Source organism: Scyliorhinus canicula, chromosome 3 (assembly GCF_902713615.1).
Source record: "Scyliorhinus canicula chromosome 3, sScyCan1.1, whole genome shotgun sequence".
Classification (NCBI taxonomy): Eukaryota; Metazoa; Chordata; class Chondrichthyes; order Carcharhiniformes; family Scyliorhinidae; genus Scyliorhinus; species Scyliorhinus canicula.
The window spans coordinates 155,886,223-155,892,222 of NC_052148.1; positions in this window are offsets into that span (position 1 = coordinate 155,886,223).

Here is a 6,000-nt window from a genome sequence, read left to right on the forward strand (position 1 = left end):
TGGGGGGGGGCTGGTTCACCCGGGTCGGACATAGTTGGAAATCCACGTTTTCAGCAAGAGTGTGTGAATTTAAAGATAAAGTTACAGTTCGTGATTTGAGATGGTCGGCAACTTGAAAGGATATCAAGAAGTACATAGAGTCGTGAGGTCACCGAAAAGGAGAAGCGGTATCTTTGACCATGAATCATGTGGTCAAAGATATTGAAGTGATAAGCCATGATCGGTAAACTCAAAGGGTTGCGACTTGTAATACTACACTGGTATCAAACTGGACATGTTAACTTTGGTCGTGGGACCATTCTTAATGCCTTACTATAGTCGGACCAAACTTCTAAGTTTCAACAGTTGTCTCAGTTGCTTGCTGGTGTGAACACTGGACAGTGGATTGTTTCCTCTTCTGAAGCTGCATAGGCAACAGTAGTATTGACTAATGAACATAGCCTATTGAAGTGTAAATAAGTTATTTTATATTTTTTATCAAGTAGGGGTTTATCTGGCGTTCCTTCAAGTTATTCTTGCAATCATCAATATTCATTTTTCCCAATGTGGGCTATTTTTTATTAAGTTTTTATTTCAGGAATATTACCCCTACCAGCATGGAAAAGAAAAAGCATAAATCTGGGTCATAAAACGCAAAGAACAAAAAGAAGCAGAAAGGAAGGAATCAGCCAAGCGATGCAGGCCTATTACAGAGTTTATAATACCACAAGTACAATCCATATCAATATCCAGTTCTGCAACAAATAATCAAGAAGCAAGAAACAATGCTCATGGCGATGATGCAATGACATGCGAGTTACAAGAACAGAGAAGAGCTACTTTGAATGTAGAGACAAATACAAGTGCATCCATTACTAATCAACCCAGGCCCAATATTTCTTCTGGCTTCCTTGTTCCGGTATCTGTACTGCCTGTCGTTGCAACACCTGAACACATAGCTTCAACTAGTGACAGGGAATCAGATATTCCTTCAAGCATAAATGACTTGGTTTCTGAAGCACATCCTGTAAATGAACGTACGCAAGAAAATGAAAGATCAATTACTGGAATCTTCCAATATCCATCACGAGCAAAGCTAAAACAGTTTTTTGCTGAACATCCACTTCAGCCACTTGATGATCTGCCATTTGATGCTCATTTGTATGAGAGGAAAATTATGAATGACTCAGTCCCAAGAAAATGGCTAACATATAACAAAGAAAATAGATGCTTATATTGTTCATACTGCTTAGCCTTTGAGTTTCCCAACACTTGTAATCCATCACCCTTTGTACGTGGCTTTAGTGACTACAGACGTATTAGCCAGAGCTTGACTTTACATGAATCGACAACAACACATGTCAGAAATGCTCAGCAATATATCAGTGTGGTTAATGATGGCACCTTAGATACATTTTTTGCAGCATCACTAATTAAAAGGAAAGAAGTATTGAAGCAGAGAAGTATTGTCATGAGGATTATAGACATCATAAAGATGTTAGGCAAGCAAGCACTTCCTTTTCGAGGTCACAGAAATGAATTGGCCTACACTCTAGATAATGAGGTTCTGAATCATGGCAATTTTTTAGCTCCAGTGCAGTTGATGGCAAAATATGACCCCCATTATGGCAGCTCACGTTTCTGCAGTGCAAAACAAGTCTAAACAAAGAATCAAACGATTAGAGCAACAAGGAAAGGCTCAAAGTAAAGGCCGTGGTGGACTTGTTACATACCTGAGTAAAACAATATAAACATGTTAATCAAAATTATGAAGAATATGATACAAGAAAGAATTAGTCATGAAGTTTCGCAAGCAAAATATTATTCTATTCAGGTTGATTCAACACAAGATAATTCATCCATCGATCAGTTTAGCATTATCATTCGGTATGTGCTTAAAGGTATTATCTGTGAGCGACTACTTTCAGTTGTGCCAAGTAATGATGGTACAGGACAGCGACTTTTTGATCTATTGATTGAAACATTACAGAATCTTAAAATTGACCCCCAAAAATGTTTATCTGATAGCACAGATGGCGCTGCAAGCTACCATGGCCAGTATAATGGTTTACAAAGTAAAATTGCTGATGTGGCTGATCAACATGTTCATATATGGTGCTATGCCCATGTCTTGAATTTGGTGATAACTGAAAAAACAAAATGTTGTGTGCCTTCAGTTTCTTTTTTCAATTTGCTCCAGAATATAGCAACTTTTGTGAAAGCATCATACAAGAGAATGGCTGTATGGATAGAAGTTGTTGGAAAACATCAAGGACAAGAAAAAATGAAACGATTAAAGCTAATTGGTGAGACCAGATGGTCAGGAAAATCCAATGCAGCAACAACTATATTTGGACGTTTTGATGATGCCGCTGCCAGTACTTTCGTAAATCTATTGGCATGCTTATCAATGATACAAGATTCAGAAAAGTTTGATGCAAAAACAAAACATGAAGCAAATGTTTTACTTCAAAGTCTTCTAAAGTTTGAAACCATACTGACAGCATTTACTTACTTGTATATATTTGAAACTACAACCCCGTTATCAAGTTATCTACAGACAAGTGGTTTAGATATGTTTACTGCATGGAGTTTGGTAGATTCAGCTACAACAAAGTTGAAGGAACAGACAAGAACATTTGATAACGTTCACAGCAAGGCTTTGGAATTTGTAAATAAATCTAATGACAGGATTTCACAGATGAATATGGATGAAAATCAAACATTGGAAATTGATGCATTGGAAACAGCATTGCCAGTTAAGAGGCAGAGGAAGAAGAAAAGAATGGCAGATGAGCTTATTGATGATGAAAGAAATTCCTCAGATTCTCTAGCTGATTTTCGAGTAAATGTATTTAACCTAATAATGGATCGCATTGTCCAGTCACTAGAATCACGTTTTGTACAACACAAACAGTTGTATTAAGATTTGCCCTGCTTGGACCCAGCAAAGTTTAAAACTATTGCAGAGAAGGGCCTTGAAGATGAAGCATTGGAAGGTATTATTAAGCTGTTTCCACAAATCAGCAAAGATCAGGTAATATTGGAATTGTTTTCTTTTGCTTCAAACTTTGATGTATTAAAGCTATTGCTTAATGATGGTGAGAATATGGATTCCAGTTGCAACAATTGTAAAATTTGCAGCACTTGCCCATCGTGTGTACTAAAAATTCTGGCATCCAACAGATTTCATGACAAGGCATATGATAACCTTTATGAACTTTATAAAGTCATCTGCACACTATCAGTTACTCAAGTCCAATGTGAGAGGACATTTTCAAAGCTAAAGATCATAAAGACAAGGTTAAGAAATTCGCTGTCTGAGGAGAATTTGGAATCATACATGTTGCTATCCATTGAAAAGGAATTGTTAGATGAATTGGATGCAGAAGCAATTATTGGCAGATTCGCACAATTATCTAGCGAACACAAACAATTGCTCTTAATATAGAGAACTGCATGCAATGCTCTATTGTTCTTTTGAACTATCTGTTAATGTGTAAATTGTGCAGTAAACTATTTAAAAATATCAACCAATTACTTAAAATTAAAAAAAAATTAAAAATTCAATTATAACATTCTGTATTTACATTTGGTATCTACTGCCAGTAATATGTACAGTACATGTACACTGTAATTACTAAGAAATACACATTTTTTCCACAAAATTTTTAATTGTACCCTTTTTTCCATATGTATTTTTTGAACATTTTATTTATTCGTTATGAAAATTAAATGATAGCATTGTAGTTGTGGGTGGGCCCCCTTTGTCTCCTGGCAACCAATATTTTTAGACCCAGTCCGCCACTGGACATAACTAATGTAAGGGTTTCTCCAACACCCAAATGGATATGTACCTCCCCAGTCCCCCACCCCCCACCACCACACACACACACAGAAACAGGTGCCTATGTATGTATTAAAAATAATATTGCCAACTGTACAGAGTTGCTGTTGTTGAGCTAGTGCATAATACCCTACCAGGTTTTTTTGTGTTTTCTTCTCTTCTATATATTTATATATTTTTTTTAATTCTGTGTACATAACTGTAAATATACTTTGTTCAAAAACCCAATAAAGAACATTTATTTAAAAAAATGATGTAGATGCAGAGGGTGTACATGGCACAATTAAAAAATTTGCAGATGACACAGAATTATTGTGAACTGTCAGGAGGATAGAGGTGACTATTAAGATATAAACAGGCTTGTCGAATGGACGGGCATGAGGCAGTTAAATTTAATATGGAGAAATGAGACGTTATTTGTGTTGGTAGGGAGAACAAGGAGATGCAATATAGAATATAGGTTACAGCTGTAAGGGGGATGCAGGAGCAGAGTGATCTGGCAGTAGGTATGCACAAATCATTGAAGATGCCAGAGCAGGTTGAGAAATTGGTTCATAAAGCATATGGGATTCTGGGCTTTATAAATAGGGGCATAGAGTAGAAGGGCAAGGAAATTATGATAAACTTGTTTAAAATCCTTGTTTGGCTTCAACTGGACTGTTGTATCCAATTCTGGGTGCAACATTATAGGAAGGATATCAAGCCATTAGGAGGTGCAGGGGAAGAAAATCACAAGGCTTTCCAGTGGTGACCTTGTCGTAGACGGTCGACTTGGTGGCTCATGTATGAGGTAGCACAATTCAACCTGATACACGCGATTAGGTGGCCGAATGAGGCAGGATTGAGCAGCAAAAGAAATGCAGACCGGGAGGCCTTCGTGAGTGCGGTTGAAGGTGTGATGGTGGCGGGCTCCGAGGCAGCACTTCCAGCGCAGTGGACGACTGACCAACTGGTCGATTTTTAAGTGCTTCAGTTAAAATAAACGGAGGATTGAAACCTCAGAAGATCTGGCCAGCGGAACGGATCCGATCCAGGCGGCTGTGGAAAGGATGGAGCAAAAACCTGAATCCCAGGGTACGCTGCTACAAAAGACGGAGGAGCCTGTGGCTGACCACAAGGACCGACTGGAAGCAGAATTTACATTTGTGGCAGAAAGTCATACGAAGCTGTGTGACAAGGTAGATGAGCTTGAGAATCGTGAGAGGTGTCAAAACCTTCGTATAGTGGGGCTGCCGGAGGGGATCGAGGGCTCACAGGCTCAGAATATGTTGCAAGTATGCTGGAGAAATTGATGGCAGAGGGCCTTTGATCGTACCCTCGAGGTCGCCCGAACACATAGAACGCTAAGAAAGAAATCAAAGGCACGTGAGCATCCGAGGGGGTGCGTTTGCTTCAATTCCTGGAGAAGGAGGAAATCCCGCGCTGTGTCAGACAGACGGAGAAGAACACATGGGGGGCTGGGGGTGGGCGTGGACCGAGTCTATCCAGTTTGGGGCTCGGAGCTGGCCAAGCGTCGGGCCGGATTTAATAGGGTCCAGGAAAGCATGAAATCCGGGGTACTTTATCCGGATCAACTGTGGATCACGTTTCAAAAACAGGAGGTTTACATGGACACACAAGAAGCAAGCAGGTTTTTGCATGATCACGGGATCGGGAATTTGTAAATATGTTTGACTGGGTTTGGATTGTGTTGTTGCTAGTTCAGCTGTTATTTCTTTGTATATCTCTTTTCCTCTTTCTCTATTATTCTCGTCCCTTTTTTTCCAATGTTGGGAGTTGTTTGTCCTGGGTTGGATGCATACGGGGGGGGAGATGTGGAGGCTGGGACAGAGTTTATGATGTGTCACGTGTGGGGGTGTTGAGGTGGGACCAGGGAAGGTGAGGGTGTCGTGTGGGGGCCACCATACTAGCAGGAAAGCTAGTAAATGGAAGAGATGTGGGGGACAAAATGGAGATGGAGAGAGGGGGACATGGTTTTAGCTATTTTTGTTCTTTGGCTTAGATTGGGGGAGGGAGGGGGTAGGGTAGGAGGGCGTGGGATGGCTGACATTGAGACTGCCATTTGCGTGCAGATGTATAAGAGTCAACGGTTGTGGACACTTTATAGAGGCCCGATTGGGTGCGAAACAATGACCTGGGGAAGTTGACTTGGGGAATGTGGCTGATTTAAGGGG